The 21,175-nt window shown below is 43.7% G+C and overlaps 1 protein-coding gene and 1 long non-coding RNA gene across 6 annotated transcripts in view; one reads left to right on the forward strand and one right to left on the reverse strand.

Annotated features, from left to right (window-relative positions):
- LOC103234615 (uncharacterized) overlaps positions 1–12,910 on the reverse strand; it is a 38,662-nt gene extending 25,752 nt beyond the window's left edge. Inside the window, exons 1-2 of the long non-coding RNA XR_012093178.1 lie at positions 12,802–12,910; positions 7,406–7,557 (exon numbers count right to left, since the gene is read on the reverse strand). This is a non-coding gene — a long non-coding RNA (uncharacterized lncRNA). The remainder of the gene's footprint in view (positions 1–7,405; positions 7,558–12,801) is intronic.
- ZNF573 (zinc finger protein 573) overlaps positions 12,827–21,175 on the forward strand; it is a 63,297-nt gene continuing 54,948 nt past the window's right edge. For 2 of the 5 annotated variants that reach the window (XM_073016530.1, XM_007996625.3), the window contains exon 1: positions 12,827–13,184. The gene's annotated coding sequence lies outside the window, so the exon portion shown is untranslated. Of the gene's footprint in view, positions 13,185–18,773; positions 18,908–21,175 lie in introns of all 5 variants that reach the window. The other 3 variants (XM_037991605.2, XM_007996626.3, XM_007996627.3) reach the window with 3 other exon arrangements.

Genomic DNA, 21,175 nt, shown 5'->3' on the forward strand with positions numbered 1-21,175 from the left:
AGTCCCTCACCTTGGCCTCCCCAAAGTGCTGGGATTACAGGCATAGGCCACCACGCCAGGCCCAAGATTTAGTTTACATTCATTCCAAAAGTATTTTACTCTTAAATATTTTATCACCTGGGTGCAGTGGCTCACACCTGTAATCTCAACACTTTGGGAGGCCAAGGTGGGAGGACCAGTTGAGCCCGGGAGTTCAAGACCAGTCTCTGTAATATAGTGAGAATCCCATCTGTACAAAATTTTTTTTTTCATTAGGTGGGCATATTGGTGCATGCCTGTGGTCTCAGCCAGTAGGGAGGCTGAGGTGGGAGGATCACTTGAGTCCAGGAGCTCGAGGTTGCAGTGGCCATGATTATACCACTGCACTCCAGCCTGGGTGACAGAGCAAGACCCTGTCTAAAAAATATTTTTAATTACAATTTTTTTTAGAAAACAAAATATACACTTAGTGACTTGATACAAATGAATGACTTTTATAATCTACAGGAACCAAAAAATAATAATAACAAAAACCCACAGCCATTCTTCTTATGTGAGTCTTTGGTGTCTCTGAGTTGTAAGAATTGTGAGTTATGATTAATAACAAATATGCATGACAAGGACTCAATAAGGGATAGGCATTAATAATTTGCAATTCACACTTACTGGAATAAGGTCTTTAAAGATGTACAAGAAAAAGAAAAAAAAAAGCCATTGAAAATCTGTGTTGGCAGCCGGGCACGGTGGCTCAAGCCTGTAATCCCAGCACTTTGGGAGGCTGAGGTGGGCAGATCATGAGGTCAGGAGATCGAGACCATCCTGGTTAACAAGGTGAAACCCCGTCTCTACTAAAAATGCAAAAATTAGCCAGGCATGCTGGCGGGCGGCCTGGAGTCCCAACTACTCAGGCAGCTGAGGCAGGAGAATGGTGTGAACCTCAGAGGCAGAGCTTGCAGTGAGCCAAGATTGCGCCACTGCACTCCAGCCTGGGCAACAGAGCGAGATTCCATCTCAAAAAAAAAAAAAAGAAAAGAAAAGAAAAGAAAAGAAAAACTGCGTTGGCTATCAAAATGGTAAAGTTTACCTAAGCCATTAATCAGCACACACATACATACACACATGCAATGGATGTGTAAAATGGTCAACACAGTCTCCCATGAATGTATCCTCTTAATAGGTCTGTGGGGGTAAGAAATGAGGTTCTATAGATCCTGGAATCAGGGATGGGGAATCTGTGAGGTCCCTGGGGTGACAGAGGAGGGTCTGTAGATTAGTGATGGGTGGTCTTTGGGATAGTGATGAGGTCTATGGAATCAACAATTGTGCGTATGTAGGGTCAGTGATGAGGGAATCTGGTGTGAGTGATGGGATGTGTGTGGGATCGATGAGAGGGTGTGGAATCAATCTGTGAGAGCGAGATTTGTGGGGTCATCTCTCAGGGTGATGCATCCTGATCTGTGTGTCAGTGGTGGGTCAGGTCCCTGCCACTGGGTGTTCTGGGTCCCGCCAAGTGCACTGATTCCCTTTCCTGGTCCTGGCTGAAGCAGCCCTTCTCAAGGACTCCTCATATGAAAGGTGGGTGGGTGGTGGTTTTTGGTTTTTGCAGTGGGGGTGAGTTGGCTTTTTCTTTTGGGTTTGGTTTTGACTCTTAGAGGCCACAGACACATGCAGCTCGTAGGAAGAAATTTTTGTCCGGGCAGTCGCTAGGTCCTTTGGGCCAAGCCATCTAATGGGAGCGAAGCTGACCATTCCCTCAGCGCGTTTCAGACCTAGACGGTCGCTTTAAGGTGTCCACACGGTGGCGTGTAAGTGGGTTCTGGCTTTGAGTGGCAGGTGGGCGGGAAGAAACAACTAAGACAGACCCAGGAGCGCTCCTCAGGCTGGATCTGTCACAGCTGGAAGAAAAGCCTCCCTAAGCCATCAGGCGCCAATGGTAGGTGCCTCGGCTGGGAGAGGCTGGTGGAGGCGGGACCCCCAGACCCAGAGATTCCCGGCACAGAGCCTGTTACTGCCAGACCCTAGGGCGTTGCCATGGGAACCAAGGGCCTTTCGGGTCAGGTCAGAGCCTTTCTCAGACAATTCTTTCGGTAACGGGAACTCCTGTCCAGCGCACGCATCTGTGAAGGTCTAGTGTGCCCTCTCCCGCAGTCTTCTTTGGTCTGAGAGCAACTTGTTTCTTACATCCCTGCGCTAATCTCGCTGTCGCTCCTACCTACCCCAGGCATTTGCCGCATGCTGGTCCTGTTTCCTGAGAGGCCGGCCGTCTCTCCAGCTTCTGGGAGGACAGTTCAAATTATGGAGGAAGGGGCAGGTGCAGGGCAGCAGTGTCGAGGGGAGTAGAGGGGAGCTGGGGGAGCAGGGCCTCATCTTTGTTTGTAGCTCAGATTCCTAAGCCTGTGACTTTGAGAATTGGTGTCTTCCTTGCAAGATTTCAATCTGAGGCTGCTGGGGAGAGGGCAGGGTTGGAGGCGGATGGAAGCGTGGTGGGGAGAGGGGTGGGTGGAGGGGGAGTGGAGAATGTGTCAGGCGGTGTCTTTATTCCTGGAACCTTGCTTTGCCTGCTGGAGTTTCCCAGTCTGTTCCAGGCGCACTCTTTCGACCCTGAAGGTGCCCGAGGGGGAGATGTTGGTCGCCAGTGTGTGCTCCCCTGGACTGAACTGTAATTGGTCCCACAAACTTTTTTTTTGAGGGAGTCTCACTCTGTCACCCAGGCTGGGGTGTGGTGGCGTTATCTCGGCTCACTGCAACCTCCGCCTCCCATGTTCAAGCCATTCTCCCGCCTCAGCCTCCCTAATAGCTGGGACTACAGGCGTCTGCCACCATGCCCGGCTAATTTTTGTATTTTTCAGTAGAGACGTGGTTTCACCATGTTGGTGAGGCTGGTCTTGAACTGCTGACCTCAGGTGATCCACCCACCTTGGTCTCTCAAAGTGCAGGGATGACAGGCAGGAGCCACCACGTCCCACCAATCCCACAAATTTAGGCATTATGATTTATTGCTACTTTTAGACTCACTTGTTTTTTACATTTGTTTTTTTCCCCCTTATTTATTTCGAGACGGAGTGTCACTGTGTCACCCAGGCTGGAGTGCAGTGGCATGATCTTGGCTCACTGAAACCTTTGCCTCCCGGGTTCAAGCGATTCTCCTGCCTCAGCCTTCTGAGTGGCTGGGATTACAGGTGCATACCATCACACCCAGCTAATTTTTGTATTTTCAGTAGAGACAGTTTCACCATGTTGCCAGGCTGGTCTTGAACTGCCGATCTCAAGTGATCTGCCCGCCTTGGCCTCCCAAAATGCTGGGATTACAGGCGTGAGCCACCACGCCCGGCTTTTTTTTGTTTTTGACACCGAGTCTCGCTCTGTCCCAGGCTGGAGTGCAGTGGTGTGATCTCGGCTCACTGCCACCTGCGACTCCCTGGTTCAAGCCATTCTCCTGCCTCAGCCTCCCGAGTAGCTGGGACTACAGGCGCCCACTACCACGCCCAGGTAATTTTTATATTTTTAGTAGAGACAAGGTTTCACCATGTTGACCAGGATGGTCTTGATCTCTTGACCTCATCATCCCCTGGCCTCAGCTTCCCAAAGTGCTGGGATTGTAGGCATGAGCCACCACCCCGGCCTGGAACAGGCTTCTTAAATGTAACAAAGGGAAAAAGTAGTTTTTAAAATTTAGAATCTTGATATGGTAATTATTTATCTTGGTAGTTATCTATAAACATCCCATATATCTGAATGGTTAAAAAAAAAAATGAGTTTAAAAAAAATTTTTTTCTTCCCAGGCTGAAGTACAATGGTGCGATCTCAGCTCACTGTAACCTCCGCCTCCTGGGCTCAAGGGATTCTCCTACCTCAGCCTCCTGAGTAGCTGGGACTACAGGCATGCGCCACCATGCCCAGCTATCTTTTTTTTTTTTTTTTTTTTGAGACAGAGTTTTGCCCCTGTTGCCCAGGCTGGAGAGCAATGGTGCGATCTCATCGCAACCTCTGCCTCCCAGGTTCAAGCTATTCTCCTGCCTCTGCCCCCCAACTAGCTAGGATTACAGGCATGTGCCACCACGCCTGGGTAATTTTGTATTTTTAGTAGAGATGGGGTTGCTCCATGTTGGTCAGGCTGGTCTCAAACTCGCGACCTCAGGCGATCTGCCTGCCTCGGCCTCCCAAAGTGCTGGGATTACAGGCGTGAGCCACCGTGCCTGGCAGCCTAATTTTTGTATGTTTAGTAGGAGGCACAAGGTTTTTCCATGTTGCCCAGGTTGGTCTCGAACTCCTGACCTCAAGTGATCCTCCTGTTTCAGCCTCCCGAAGTACTGGGATTACAGGCATGAGCCACTGCACCCAGCTAAAACAACCAAAAACTTTAGATAAGTGAGTTTGGAGGAGAGATTTATAACAGATAAAATGGACAAGCAGGTAATAATTATAATTTACTGTCTCTCTGGCTTAATAAAATTATTAGTCAATACCCTAAGAAGAAAGGAACAAAATCTAAACTTCGCCATTCACAAATACAAATAGTCAACAAACAAAGTCAAAACCTAAGAACTTGTCGACCGCTTATTTCTTCTCTGAAATTGGCTTCTGAATATGATGAACATGCATTGACATGGGATTAGGAAATTTTAAAAATATTTTTTAAAGTTTCGCTTTTTGGAATTTAAAATTAATCCAAATTATTTAATATTCAACATTTGCAATTTACCAATCAATATTCTATCATTTGATTTTTCACTCTTCAAATAATTCCTTGCTCAAGAGTTTAAAACATTTTTAAAATTAATAGATTCTGCACGCTGGGCAACACAGGGAGACCCTGTCTCTACAAAAAAATTTAAAACATTATTTTAAAAATATATAGAAAATATATATTTCTTTAAATACGTATTTTTAAGTATATAAAATATATTTTAAATTCTTATTTTTTTTTTTGCTGGATAGTATGGTAAGCATATGTTTAGTATGGCAGGAACTTGCAAAACTGCCTTCCACAGTGGCTGTACCATTTTGCATTCTCAGCAGCAATAGATGAGAGTTCCTGTCTCTCCATATCTTCACCAGCATTTGGTGTTGTTGGCATTTGGATTCAAGTCAGTCTAATAGATGTGTAATGGTATCTCATCGTTGATTTAATCTGAATTCCCTAGTGACATATGGTGTTGAGCATCTTTTCAGATGCCTACGAAATGTGCCGGGCATGGTGGCACATACCTGTGGTCCCAGCTACTCAGGAGGCTGAGGTGGGAGGATTGCTTGAGCCCCGGAGGTTGGGGCTGCAGTGAGCTGTGATTGCACCACTGCACTCCAGCCTGAGTGACAGCACGAGACCCTGTCTCCAAAAGATAAACAAATAATTGAGTTAATTTTTAGAACAGTTGTAGGTGTACAGAAAAACAGAGCAGAGGGCATATTGAGCTCTAATATCCCCCCCACACCATAGTACACACACTTCCTCTATTATCATCTTGTTAGTGTGGTACATTTGTTATGCTTGATGAGTCAATATGGATATTATTAAGTTCATGGCTTATATTAAGCTTCACTCCTTGTGTTGTACCATTTATGGGCTTTGACAAATGCATAAGGACATATATCCACCATTATAGGGTCACAGAGAAAAGTTTCATTGCCCTAAAAATCCTCTGTGTTCCACCTATTCATCCTTCCCTCTGCTCAAGCCTCTGGCAACCTCTGAACTTTTATAATACCATCTGCCTAGTTTTGCCTTTTCTAGTATTGCATATAATTGGAACTATACACTATGTGGCCTTTTTGCATTGGCTTCTTTCATTTAGAAATACATGTTTAAGATTCCTCCATGTCTTTTTTTTTTTTTTTTTTTTTTGAGACGGAGTCTCGCTCTGTCGCCCAGGCTGGAGTGCAGTGGCCGGATCTCAGCTCACTGCAAGCTCCGCCTCCCGCGTTTACGCCATTCTCCTGCCTCAGCCTCCCGAGTAGCTGGGACTACAGGCACCCGCCACCTCGCCCGGCTAGTTTTTTTGTATTTTTAGTAGAGACGCGGTTTCACCGTGTTAGCCAAGATGGTCTCGATCTCCTGACCTCGTGATCCGCCCGTCTCGGCCTCCCAAAGTGCTGGGATTACAGGGTTGAGCCACCGCGCCCGGCCTCCTCCATGTCTTTTCATGCCTTGGTAGTTCATTTCTTTTTATTCCTGAATAATATTCCATTGTATGAATATTTCAGAGTTTATCCATTTCCCTATTGTAGGTTATCTTGGTTACTTCCAATCTTTGTTGGTTATGTATAAGCTGCTATAAACATTCATGTGGAGGATTTGAGTAGATATAAGTTTTCAACTCATTTGAGTATATACCAAAGAATGCAATCGCCAGATCGTATGGTAAGCATATGTTTAGTTTTGCAGGAATTTGCAAAACTGCCTTCCACAGTGGCTGTACCATTTTGCATTCCCAGCAGCAATCAACGAGAGTTCCTGTTGCTCCATATCCTCACCAGCATTTGGTGGTGTCAGTGTTTGGATTTGAGCCAATCTAATAGATGTGTAGCGGTGTCTCATCGTTGTTTTAATTTGAATTCCCTAGTGACATATTGAATGTGAATTTTTGAATTTTGAATTCCCTAGTGACACAGTGAATTCCCTAGTTGAGCATCTTTTCAGATGCTTATTTTTGCTACTTATATAGCAAAGGGCAGATACAGACAATGCACTGCAGGGAAAGAGCTTGCTGTGATGATAGGAAGCTGCAGGCAGAGATGATCTCAGGGTTAACTGGGCATCAACTGTGCCTTCTCCTGTCACGTAAAATGTGGTCTACCTGAGTTTTGACTGGAAACACAGAATAATATACCTGGTTGTCCATAAATATTTCTGACTGAGGCTTGAGGTTTATGTATGTTTTGGCTTGGGGTATAACAGGTAACGACTGTCAGGTATGTTGAGAGTCTACATTGAATGGATGGTGTCACTGGCTGCCCATGTCTTTCTCATTATGGACTTTCACTTTTCATTTGCCACATGAAAGGCCACTGAGATAGGCTACATCTGATTCTTCTCTTGAGGATCTCTATTACTGAGAAATTTCTGTATTCTGGGCTACACTGGGTTCATAATCTGACTATATCTATCATGTGTGTGTTTGTTCCTTCCCTAAAATGCTCAGTTCAGCTGCAGTTCTAGAGGTAAATACCACTATGTTTCCATTTTAGAGAGTTGAAGATCTGAGGTCTGGAGAGGTTAGTGTGTAGAAAGTTATGTTGAATAAGTGGCAAGGCCATGTGGCCAGGTCAGATAAGTTGCCTTCAGATTTTACTCTTGAACTTCTACTGGATAATGTCTTTTCATTATAGAAAAGAGGAGAGTGAACTTAGGTGTTTTGTTCAAAATCATCGACTGTAGGAGTTCGTTCAAGATATGATGAAAAGCAATAATTGTCTCATTTTACAGTACCTGTAATTACTGCTCACCAGAAGTTGATTATCGATGCAGCAACCTTTTACATTCCTCTCTGCTTTATTATGCATTGGTGGGCTTCACAGGAACTAAGACGTCCAAGATTCAGAAATATCTTTAACTTGCAATGCTTGGTCACAGGTATCCATCTGAAAAACATTTTGCTCATTAGCCATAGGGACACATATGGCAAACTACAGCCAGAGACACAAAATGTGGAAAGACAAAAGGGCTATCAGAAGTCCTGTGTCTCCTTAAATTTTGTATTTCTATTCATATGCATCTACAATCATAAGGAAGTTGAGCAAATGGGAAATACAAAGTACTAATCAAAGCATACCCACATTTGAGTTACCTGCATTATTGCACATTTAAATTTATAATGCATACATAGGATTCAATTCAATAGGTATAAAAATGTTAAGTAATGTTTTCTCCCATGCACCCCCGTCATTCAGTAGCTCACTTTAGAGCCAACATTTTAATTCTGTTGGGCATCCTTTCACAATTTTCTTTCTCTTTTTTTTTTTTTTGAGACAGAGTCTTGCCCTGTTGCCCAGGCTGGGGTGCAATGGCACGATCTCGGCTCACTGCAACCACCGCCTCCTGGGTTCAAGCAGTTCTCCTGCCTCAGCCTTCCAAATAGCTGGGATTACAGGTGCGTGCCACCATGCCTGGCTAATGTTTTGTATCTTTAGTAAAGATGAGGTTTCACCATGTTGGCCAGGCTGGTCTCAAACACTTGACCTTGTGATCTGCCCGCCTCGGCCTCTCAAAGTGCTGGGATTATAGGCATGAGTCACCACACCTGGCCTCTTTTTCTTTTTTGATAGAAACAGGGTCTCACTATGTTGCCCAGGCTGTTCTTGAACTCCTGGGCTCAAGCAATCCTCATGCCTCAGCCTCCCAAAGTGCTGGGATTACAGGCATGAGCCACCATATCTGATCAAAAGTTTTTCTTTTTATAAGTATTTTATTGTGTATATTTAAGATACACAATATGATGTTATAGGATACATATACATAGTATAAAGGGGTTACTATAGTGAAACAAATTAACATCTCTATCATCTCACAGATACCCACATTTTTTGCGTGTGGCAAGGGAAGCTAAAATCTACTCATTTAGCATGAATCATGGCCCTATTATGTATTTTTATATGCATAAAGTATAGTCTGATTTTGCCTGTTTTTTCTCTTACATAATTGGAGTAATAGTCTGTATCCTGCTGCACCTGGCTTCTATTACTCAATATTAAGTATTTAATATTCACATTTAGCATCGATTCTGCATTCTATTAAAAGAGTACACCAGCTAGGTGTGGTGGCTCATGCCTGTAATCCCAGCACTTTGGGAGGCGGAGGCGGGCAGATCATGAGGTCAAGAGATACAGATCATCCTGGCTAACATGGTGAAACCCCGTCTCTACTAAAAATACAAAAAATTATCTGGGCCTGTAATCCCAGCTACTCGGGAGGCTAAGGCAGGAGAATTGCTTGAACCCAGGAGGCGGAGGTTGAAGCGAGCCAAGATCGCACCACTGCACTCCAGCCTGGGCGACAGAGTGAGACTCCATCTCAAAGCAAACAAAGAAATAAAAAACCAAAAATTAGTCAGGAGTGATGGTGCGCACCTGTAATCCCCGCTACTCGGGAGGCTGAGGCAGGAGAATCACTTGAAACTGGGAGGTGGAGGTTGCAGTGAGCTGAGATCGTGCCACTGCACTCCAGCCTGGGCAACAGAGTGAGACTCAGTCTCAAAAAACAAACAAACAAACAAAAAAAGAGTACACCAGTTTGTATCCCTTCATGGTTGGTGGACATGTGGGTTGTGTTCATTTTTGTAAGTTATAAATGATGCTGTTGTATTTTTGTATTTATATTTGGTTACCATTGGTGTGTATTTATGTACAGTATAAAGCAAGAGGTAAAACCATAGGTTACAGGGTAAACGTATCTTCAGCTTTACTAGGTATCATTGGTTTCATCCCAAAGTTAACACACCAACTGACAGTCTTACAATGTCTCATAATTCTCACATCTTTGCATTCTTGCTGACACTTAATTTTGTCAAAATTTTAATTTGAGTTTTCTGGTGGGTATGTGTCAATGATTGTGATATTAATTTACTGGGCCTTTTCTTCTCTGTAACAGGGCCTGTCAAGATATATGTGTGGTATGGCAGGGGGAGGAGCCCCTAGAGGTAGCAGGGGCTCTGGAATCCTTCATCATCCTATGGGAAAAAGTTTGTGGCAGTGAATTTTTTTTTTTTTTTTTTTTTTTTTTTTTTTGAGACAGAGTTTCACTCTTGTTGCCCGGGCTGGAGTGCAATGGCACCATCTCAGCTCACTGCAACCTCCGCCTCCGAGGTTCAAGCGATTCTCCTGCCTCAGCCTCCCAAGTAGCTGGGATTACAGGTGTGTGCCACCACACCCAGCTCACTTTTCGTATTTACTAGAGATGGGGTTTCACCGTGTTCGTCAGGCTGGTCTTAAACTCCTGACCTCAGGTCATCCACCTGCCTCAGCCTCCCAAAGTGCTGGGATTACAGGTGTGCGCCACTGTGCCCTGATATTTCCTGTGTACAGTGGTGTAGCCACGGTGCAAAACCACTTCCTAATGATTTTGTGATCTAAATATTGTATCTTCTTGCTTCCCTTTGAGATGTGTTCATTCCTCCATACAATTAAACAATCTCAATTACTCTTGAGGGAGCATAAAATCCTCACTGTCTAATCACGGGTCCTTCCAAATTATTTGTTGGCTTGTGTTTAAAATATGAAAAAGATAATGTAGATTTTGTTTTCTTCTTACTGCTTAACCTGAACAAAATGTCATAGATACCTCCTGACCTGTTGCTAAACCAAGGAGAGTCACTTGAATAATGAACAAGACTGGAGGCAAACCACATTGATAATTTATCATTACACTATCATCACATACATGGAACTCATCAATGATGCTTACGAAAAAATTGAGTCATTTGTGGAAAAGTGTAAAGAGAATATAGGTGATGTCTCAACTGAAGACAAAAAGCTACAGTAAATAATTACAAAAAAAGAGTCTTAAGATGTGAACACAAATTCAGAGATTCAGGACCACAAAGGGCTAAGTTAAGGGAAAAAAAGAGTTATCAATATTTTCTTAATTATGGAGAGCAGGATGAATTTTTTAAAGGGCAAGTAATTGTGAGTCTGATATATCTGATGATAATTTGTATTTCTAATGTTGTAAATGGTTGTGAATTTATAGTCACCATTCCCATTTCCTTTAGACTAGTGACCAAGAGTTTGATAACAGAAACACATTGGATCAGTATTGTTATCTATGTCTGTTCATCATACTATGTGTTAAGTCGATCCATTTTTGTCTTGTATTTGTTTTCATTTCACTTTATTTTAGTTTCTTTGGGACAGGGTCTCACTCTGTTGCCCAGGCTGGAAGTGCAGTGGCAGGATCACAGCTCACTGCAGCCTCGACTTCCCTGGGCTCAGGTGATCCTCCTGCCTCAGCCTCCCAAGTAGTGGGGACTACAGGCATATGCTACCCCGCCTGGCTAATTTTTGTATTTTGTAGAGACAGCGTTTTGATGTGTTGCTCAGGCTGGTCTCAAACTCCTGGACTCAAGTGATCTGCCTGTCTTGGCCTCCCAAAGTACTGGGATGACAGGCATGCAACACAGCCCCTGGCCTGTTTTAATTTTATTAATTGGCTGATTCATTCAGACACATAATTATCAAGTTAAATCTCACTATTTCCTTAGCATTTCACGTCAATTTAGCTTAGAAAATCTATTCCTAACTCAATATTTTAAAACATATACAATTAGCCAGGTGCAGTGGCACATGCTTGTAATCCCAGCTACTTGGGAGGCTGAGGCAGGAGAAGCACTCAAACCCGGGAGACAGAGGTTGCAGTGAGCCGAGATCACACGACTGCACTCCAGCCTGGTCGACAGAGCGAGACTCTATCTCAAAAACAAAAAACCAAAAACGTTTTCTCCAGATCATTTTTACATTTAATTATTCAGTCTGTTTTGACTATGCCTTAAAGAATTAAGTAAATATAACTTCACTTCTATCCACTAATTAGTCAATGTACCTAACACAATTTATTGAATAAACCAGTCCATTCCCAACAGCATCAAAAGTAAGTACATTTCCCAATGTATATTAATACAGCCATTGTGGAAAATAATATGGAGATTCATCAGAAACTAAAAATAGAATTACTGTCTGTTCCAGCAATCCCACCTGTGGGTGTATAGCTAAAGGAATTGAAATCAGCATGCTGAAGAGAGAACTGCACTACCATATTCACTGCAGTATTATTCTGCATTGGATATGGAAGTAACCTAGATGTCCAGCATGTTACAAATGAAGACAACGTTATATATTATATATATTATATGTATAATGTCATATACATATATATGTATATATAAAGAAATACTATTCACTTTTTAAAAAGAGGAAAATTGGCCAGGCACAGTGGCTCACGCCTGTAAACGCAGCACTTTGAGAGGCCAAGGTGGGTGGATCACCTGAGGTCAGGAGTTCGAGACCAGCCAGATCAACATGGTGAAACCCTGTCTCTACTGAAAATACAAAAATTAGCCGATGTGGGGGCGCATGCCTATAATCCCAGATACTTGGGAGGCTGAGACACAAGAATTGCTTGGACCGGGCAGGCAGAGGTTGCAGTGAGCTGAGACTGTGCCACTGCACTCCAGCCCGGGCGACAAGAGTGAAACTCTGTCTCAAGACGGAGTTTTTAAAAAATAAATAAAAGATAGATTTTAAAAATAAATAAAAAAATAAAACGAGGAAAATTCTGTCATCTGTGACAACACGGATAAACCGAGAGGACATTATGTTAAGTGAGAGAAGCCAGGAACAGAAAAACAAATACAAATACCACATAAGTGGTATTTGTGGAATCTAAAAAAGTCTAACTCTTAAGAGGCAGAGAATGGTGTTTACCAGAGACTGAAAAATGGGGGAAAGGGAGATATTAATTAAAGGAGTACAAAATTTCAGTTAGTCAGCAGGAACAAACTTTAGTAATCTATTGCACAGAATAGCAACTATATAAATAATGTGTTGTGTGTTTCAAAATTGCTCAAAGAGTAGATTTTAAATGTTTTCACCACAAAAAAGTGAGGTGACAGATTTAATTAGCTTGACTTAATCATTTCACATTTGTAAACATAGATCAAAACAGCATATTGTACTCTATTAGTATATAAAACATACAATTAATATTTGTCCATTTTTTAAAAGTTACTTTTCTCATACCTATAACAAGGCTGGACCTCCTCAGGGGACACAGAGCAGAGTCCCCGCCCTCGAGAGCTCATACCCAATCCCCCACGCTCGCCCTCGCGGCCACACCTTGAACCCCCTCCCCGACCGGCTCTACACTCAACCAGCCCGAGGCTTCCGGCAGCTCCGAGTTCGGATTCCCCTTCTCGGCCTTCTGTGGTCACTGAAACCCTCAGAACTCCGAGGAAAAGTCGAACATGGCTTCGCCTCAGCCATCTTCGCCAGCGCAGTAAGTCTCTGTGTCTGCGCACTCCGGGTAGAGGGAAACTAAAACCTCCGGGAGCCAGCGTCCGGCGGTGCCTGCAAATCTAACCGGGATGTGGGGTTCCGAGACACTTCTCCCACAAGCCACCGCGATCATGGATCTTTAGCCTTAAACTACATTTCCCAGAGGGCAACGGGAACACCCAATCTATGGCTTCCCTTCCGTTTTCGCGTGGTTCTTTTGCAAGGTGAGTTGAACTCATTTCAGGATAGGCACAGGGTACTCGCAGGCAGAGCTCTGGGCAATCAAGTTACATTGGAGCCCAACCTAAACCGGCCAGGGTAGTGGAGGAAGCCCTTAAACCTTGGAAGCCTGTAGTTGGATGACCAGTTGTTATCGGAATCTCAGGCCCGTGGGTGCATGAACAGCAGAGGAGGGTATTTGAGTGCGCACGTGAGAGAATGTTGTATATGTCAGATGGAGAATGTTTGAGAATGTGTGAGAGAGAAACTGTACGTGTGAGAGGCTGAGATGTGACTCCTTGACGGTGGGTGCGGTTATGAGGCTGTGACAGGTGAGTTAGTGGCTGTGCTTGCGTGACAGGGATATGAGGTGCTTGTCCTTTTCATGTACGTTGATTGCGGTGGCACTGCGGTGTCACTTTCAGTCGTGGCTGTAGGTTCCTGGATGCTTCTTCTCCCTTCTCTCCTCACAGCTGCTTGCGGCTGACACACACACACACAAATGTCTGCAAGAGGGAAATTGGATACTGAACTCTAAATGAAGTTTTCCAGCAAGAAGGCATTGACTTGCTGTGAGATTGGAAACACCTGGGAGGTTACTTCTTTGTGAACTCTGAGAGCGAGCTACCTGTCTCAGAACCTCGTCTTTCCCAGGGCTCTGACCCCAGGAACCTGCTGTGAACTCATACCCAGATTCCAGCCTCCCTCCTACCTCCATGTGTTAAAGTGTGTGAACAGGGAAGGTGTGGAGGGTATTGTGTTACGAGGCATTCCGTGCTTCAAGGAAGGACCTGGTAACTCATGATTCTTTTCCCCCTCCTTGGTCCTGCTATTCCTCAAAACGACTCTGATGAGGAGGAAAAAAATTCTTTCACATCTAAAAATCAATGTTTAGGCTAGTTGGCTTTTTTCTTTCCTAAGATTACTGGTTTTAGGGCATGCTTTCCTTTGTCTGAAATGTGTCTGAATGGCCTAATACCAATCTGCTTTCTTTCCAGTAGATTTTGGGAGCCATTGAGCTGAATCTCATTAACGTTCTCATATTCTGCCGTGTGTGGTGGCTCATGCCTGTAATCGCAGCATTTTGGGAGGCCAAGGCGGGGCGAATCACTTGAGGTCAGGAATTCGAGACCAGCCTGGCCAACATGACGAAACCCCATCACTACTAAAAATACAAAAATTAGTCTGGCATCATGGTGCACGGTTGTAATCCCAGCTACTCGGGAGGCTGAGGAAGGAGAGCCCAGGAGGCAGAGGTTGCAGTGAGCCGACATCTTGCCACTGCACTCCAGCCTGGGCTACAGAGCAAGACTGTCTCAAAAAAAAAAAAAAAAAAAAAATTCTCATACTCATTTGGCATATCATTCAGATTCTTCCATGTATTCTCATATGGTAAAGAGAACCTAAAAATTCAGTTTAGCATCAAGGACAACAATCTTCCTCTCTTTACGATTATTGTTGCTGTTACTGATGTAGTTTGAGACAAAGGGGTAACTTATTCTTTTAAGGTTGTAAGAGTATAATGCTTTTCATTTAGCGTATTTATATTGTTGAGGCCTAACTTTCTAACATGCGGTTTCACTGTCAGCCAAGATTTTCTCATTGATAGTCTGAGTAAGAAAAGGAAATGATTAAGAAAATAGAATGGAGCTGGGTGTGGTGGCCACTCCTGTAATCCCAGCACTTTGGGAGGCAGAGGAGGGCAGATCACTTGAGGTCAAGAGTTGGAAACCAGCCTGACCAACATGGTGAAACCCCGTCTCTACTAAAAATACAAAAATTAGCCAGGCGTGGTGGAGGTGCATGCCTGTTATCCCAGCTACTCAGCAGGCTGAGGCAGGAGAATCGCTTGAACCTGGGAGGTGGAGGTTACAGTGAGCCAAGACTGAACCACTGCACTCCTCGTTCTGTTGACACAGTGAGACTCCATCTCAATTGAAAAGAAAAAAAAAGAAAAGAAACGAAATAGAATGGGAGCTGGGTGCCATGGCTCATACCTGTAATCCCAGCATTTTGGGAGGCTAAGGTAGGAGTATCACTCGATTCAGGAATTTGAGACCAGCCTAGGCAACTAAGTGAAACCCTGTCTCTACAAAAACATCAAAAAATTAGCTGGGAGTGATGGTGCACACCTGTAGTCCCAACCACGTGGCAGGCTGAGGCAAGAAGGATCCCTTGAGCCCAGGAGATTGAGACTACGGTGAACTGTGATTGTACCACTGCACTGTAGCCTGGGTGACAGAGCAAGACTCTGTCTCAACCAAGAAAGAAAGAAAGAGAGAAAGAGAGAAAGGAAGGAAGGAAGGAAGGGAGAGGAAAGAAAGAAAAGAAAGAAAGAAAGAGAAAGAAAAGAGAGAAAGGGAGGGAGGGAAGGAGAGAGAGAGAGAAAGAGAAAAAAGAAAGAAGAAAGAAAGAGAAAGAGGAAGAAAGGAAGGGAGAGAAAGAAAGTGGAAGAAAGAAAGAAAAGAAAGGAAGGAAGGAAGAAAATAAATCGAATAGGAATGCTGGGCAGTATTAATGTCCTGCTTCTGGTTTGTGACCATTTTAATATGAGTCTAATCTGCATATATTTCTCTTTCTTTTTTATAGCAACAGGTTCTCTGTTGCACAGGCTAGAGCGAGGTGGCACATCATGGCTCACACATTTTTCTTTGACTATACCAGTTGCATAAGATCAAGCATAGAGTAAAAAAGAGTTGGATTTAACTAAGGTTGTGATACAATGAGCCCTTTGTTTCTGTGGGTTCCACATCTATGGATTCAACCAACCACAGACTGAAAGTGTAATTAGGCTTACCTATGATGGTTGTGTCTGTTCTGAACATGTACAGAGTTTTTTCCTTGTCATTATTCCCTAAACAATACAGGATAACAACTACTTATATACCATTTATATTTTTTAAGGTATTATAGGTAGTCTAGAGATTATTTAAAGTACAGACATTCCTCAACTTCTGCTGGGGTTGCATCCAGATAAACTACTAACTCCGTTGGAAATCCAGGAACATACTGCATGAGTATAACTTTAACACTGTCCTAAAGTCTAAAAATTGTAAGTTAAACCATTGTAAGTCTGGGACCATCTGTATATAGGAAGATGCATGTAGGTTTATGCAAATACTATACTTTTTTTTTTTTTGAAACGGAGTCTCGCTCTCGCTCTGTCGCTCAAGCTGCAGGGCAGTGGCGCAATCTTGGCTCACTGCAACCTCTGCCTCCCAGGTTCAAGCAATTCTCCTGCCTCAGCCTCCTGAGTAGCTGGGATTACAGATGCGCGTCACCACACCCGGCTAATTTTTGTGTTTTTAGTAGAGACAGGATTTCACCATGTTGGTCAGGCTGGTCTCAAACTCCTGACCTCAAGTGATAAGCCTGCCTCGGCCTCCCAAAGTGCTGGGATTACAGTCATGAGCCACCGCACCCGGTGAATACTATACTATTTTATATAAGGGACTTTAGTATCCATGGATTTTTGGTATCTATGGGAGTCCTGGAACCAGTCCCCCTCAGATACTGAGAGACAACTGTATTTCAGCAAAAATGAAGCAGAGAAGCTCATGGAGGTGAGGATGTAAGCAAAAGAGTGGTTATAATGTGGGATTATGCTGTATAGGCATATGTTGGTGATATTGTGGGTTTGGTTCCAGACCACAGAGATAAAGGCAAGTATCAAAATAAAACTTTGGGAGGCCGAAGCGGGTGGATCACGAGGTCAAGAGATCGATACCATCCTGGCCAACATGGTGAAACCCCGTGTCTACTAAAAATACAAAAATTAGCTGGACATGGTGGCAGGTGCCTGTAGTCCCAGCTACTTAGGAGGCTGAGGCAGGAGAATAGGTTGAACCTGGGTGGTGGAGGTTGCAGTGAGCCAAGATCGTGCCACTGCACTCTAGCCTGGCGACAAAGCGAGACTCCGTCTCAAAAAAAACATAAAAAATAAAAAAAAAATAAGGTGAACCTGTTTGGTCTTCCAGTGCATATAAAAGTTATGTTTAAAGTAGTCAATTAAGTGGGCAATGACATTATATCTAAAAAATCTACATACCTACCTTGGGAGGCCGAGGCAGGCAGATCACCTGAGGCTAGGAGTTCAAGACCATCCTGGCTAACATGGTGAAATCCCATCTGTACTAAAAATACAAAAATTAGCCAGGCATGGTGGTACATGCCTATAATCCCAGCTACTCGGGAGGCTGAGACCGAGCCATGAAAATTACTTGAACCTGGAAGGTGGAAGCTCCAGTGAGCTGAAATCGCACCACTGTACTCCAACCTGGGCAACAGAGGGAGAGCTTGTCTCAAAAAAAAAAAAAAAAAAAAAAAAAAGTGCAACAATGAAGTTTCCTGCATGGATTGACTCTTCCTTTCACAAAAGATTTTTCTGTAGCATGCAATGTTCTTTGGTAGCATTTTACCCACAGTAGAACATCTTTCAAAGTTGGAGGCAATCTTCTCAAACCCTGTCCCTGCTTTATCAACTAAGTTCATGTAATATCCGAAATCTTTTGTTGTCATTTCAACAATGTTCAAAGAATCTCCACCGTGAGTAGATTACCATCTCCAGAAACCACTTTTCTTTGCTCGTCTGTAAGAAGCAACTCCTCATCAGTTCACATATGCTCACCCTCAGGCTCCACTTCTAATTCTCTTGCTATTTCCACCCCATCTGGAGTTACTTCCTCTGTTGAAGTTTTGAAGCCCTTAAAGTCATATATGAGGGTTGGAATCAACTTCTTCTAAACTCCCGTTAATGTTGACATTTTGACCTCCTCCCATGAATCACAAATAGTCTTAATGGCATCTAGAGTGGTGAGTTCTTTCCACAAGGTTTTCTATGTACTTTGCCCACATCCATCAGAGGAATCACGATGTATGGCAGCTATAGCCTTATGAAGTGGATTTCTTAAATAATAGACTGAATATCAAACTTACTGCTTGATCCATGGGCTGCAGAATGGTGGTTGTGTTAATAGGCATGAAAAGAACATCAGTGTCCTTGTATATCTCCATCACAGCTCTTGGATGACTTGTGCATTGTCAATGACCAATAATATTTAAAAAAGTATCTTTTTTTCTGAGTAGTAGTAGTGACATGGAAGAAGATGCCATCTGGGACTTTTCATAGCTAGAGAGGAGAAGTCATGGCCATTAAAGAAGGCCGTTTTATCTACACTGAAAAATCTGTTTAGTGTAGCTACTTTTATCAGTTATGTTAGCTAGATCTTCTGGATGACTTAGAACAGCTGCTACATCAGCTCTTGTTGCTTCACCTTGCACTTTTTTTTTTTTTTTTTTTTTTTTTTTTTTGAGACAGAGTCTTGCTCTATTGCCCAGGTTGGAGTACAATGACACGATCTGGGCTTACTGCAACCTTCACCTCCTGGGTTTAAGTGATTCTCCTGCTTCAGCCTCCTGAGTAGTTGGGATTACATGTACTTGCCACCACACCTGACTACTTTTTGTATTTTTAGTAGAGATGGGGTTTCACCATGTTGGGCAGACTGGACCTTGGACTTTTATGTTATGGAGATGCCTTCTTTCCTTAAACCTCATGAACCATCCTCCACTACTCTCAAACTTCTCTTCCACAGTGTCCTCACCTCTCTCAGACTTCACAGAATTGAAGAGAGCTTAGGGCCTTGCTCTGGATTTGGCTTTGGCTTAAAGGAATGATGTGGCTGGTTTGATCTTCTATCCAGACCATAACATGTTTTTCATATCAGCAGTAAGGCTATTTTATTTTCTTATTCATGTATGCAGTGGAGTAGCACTTTTAATTTGTTTTAAGAACTTTTCCTTTGCATTCACAGCTTGGCTACCTGCTTGATGCAAGAGGCCTAGCTTTTGGCCTGTCTTGGCTTTGGACAGAGGACTGGTTTCATTTTTTAAAATTCCAATCATTTAATCAGCAATTTCCATCATCAGCCTTCCCCAAGGGCCAGTGGACCTACCCTCTGACACAGGCCAGAAACACCAGTCCTTAGCTGACTGTGGGCCTGCACAGTACATCGCTGGCAGGAGATCTCTAAAGTCTTCCAAAAGCCAGTCATTGGAGAGTGGACTGAAAATGCAATGGGAGCAATGTGAATGTGGGGCTCCCACTCCCACAGATTTTTCTCTTGAAGACCACATTTCTCAGATGTCACTGGGGCTAAAATAATCTTGATGTCTTGGGTTTTCCTATGTCCTCATGGTTATTGGGGGCCACATGGTAAGATAGCCATGTCGAAAGGAGAAACCACCGCAAGGTAATTTTGGACCTAGATCGATGCCAGACTTGAGCCTGCAGGGAGGGCAGAGGTTGGGATTTCAGAGCTGCACTAGAGGAGGCCCAGGGCATAGACAGGGTGTTGGTCTTGGCCTCTCATCTGTGCGAGCCTGAGAGGAGAGGGATTGTGTGACTGAGGGTGACCGAGGGTGGGAGTGTGTGTGCAGTATGCATGTCAGTGAGCGCGTGTAACAGGGTAGGGTAGGTGTCCACAACAACCTATGCGGTTGTGACACCGTGAGTGGTGTGTGAATGTGCCCTTGTGACTAGAAAGACTGGCTTTTATGTGAGTGTGGGTTGTTGGGCTCTGTGTGTGTCACTGAGTTGGTTACCTGCTGGTTCCTCTACCCTCTTAACTTACAGCCATTTGTAACTTAAAGAAATGGCCCTATCAAAGTCAGATAAAATATGAAGAGAAATCTCTAAAAGAAAACATTTTATTTGGGAAAAACAGAATTGCAATTTGGGTGTAAACCTCTGAAGGTTTGCTGAAAGTCAGCTGACAAAAGGCAGATTAATAGGAGAAAAGAAAGACACATTCATTAACATACATGTTAATAACATGCATGACATTCTGGAGGCCCAGACTTGGAACCAGTGTCTGAAGGGCAGGCCACTCTTGGACTAAGCCCTCAACCTGTGGGATCTGATCCTATCTCCAGGTAGATAGTGTCTGAATTGAATTGGAGGACACCCAGCTGGTTGTCCATTGCAGAATTGATTGCTAGCTTGGTGTGTGTGGAAAAACCTGCACATGTTTGCTTACAGAAGTCTTCTGTGTTGAGTGTTGTGTAATTGCAGAGGAAAAATCATTTGTGTTTTTTTCCCACTCAGAGGGCTTTATTAGAAAGAGAAATGTTACCTATTGTTTTGACAGAAAACTCATTGGCACTAGTGAAGTTTCGGGGAGCTGGCAATTTCTGGTGAGTGAGGGCGGTAGGTAAAACTAGTCTTAGCATTAGGGCAATTATTTGAGCAGCTACTAGGTAAAACTGGTCTTAAGGTTCTAGCAGTCATTTTAATAGCTGATTTGCATGATAATCCCTGGGCAGGTGCTTGCACTATGAATGCTGTGCTTTTCTTCTCCCTAGACTCTGAACTGTGATTTAATTGGGTATGACAACTCCAGTTCATATCATCAATTCTCACGGCCCCAAGAGAGAAGTCACATTTTGAGCTCTAGCATGAAGGTTCCCAGAAATAAAGTACTCATATCAGCTTGGGACGGAAATTTTTAGAGCTGCAGGTACCTCTTAAGCCAAGTTCCTGGGAAGACATCATGGGAAGGCTCCTGGAGTTACACACCCTGGTGGAAGCTCCTCCCTTGGGGCTGTGCAGGGGCAGTATAAGTCTCAGAACCACACCATTCCTACAGCTTTGACCCCAGGAACTGTGAACTCTGTTACAGATTTCAGCCCTCCTCCTATATCCTGTTTTTTTATATGTTTGTTTTTGAGATAAAATCTCACTCTGTCACCCAGGGTGTAGTACAGTAGTGCAATCATGGCCCACTGCAGCCTCAACTTCATGAACTCAGGTGTTCCTCCTATCTCAGTGTCCCAAGTAGCTGGGACTATAGGTGTGCCACCACACCCAGCTAATTTTTGTGTTTTTTGTAGAGAACGGGTCTTGTTATATTGCCTAGGCTGGTCTTGAACTCCTGGGCTCAAGTGATCCTCCTGTCTTGACCTCCTGAAGTGCTGGGATTACAAGCATGAGTCACCA

Source organism: Chlorocebus sabaeus, chromosome 6, assembly GCF_047675955.1.
Source record: "Chlorocebus sabaeus isolate Y175 chromosome 6, mChlSab1.0.hap1, whole genome shotgun sequence".
Classification (NCBI taxonomy): domain Eukaryota; kingdom Metazoa; phylum Chordata; class Mammalia; order Primates; family Cercopithecidae; genus Chlorocebus; species Chlorocebus sabaeus.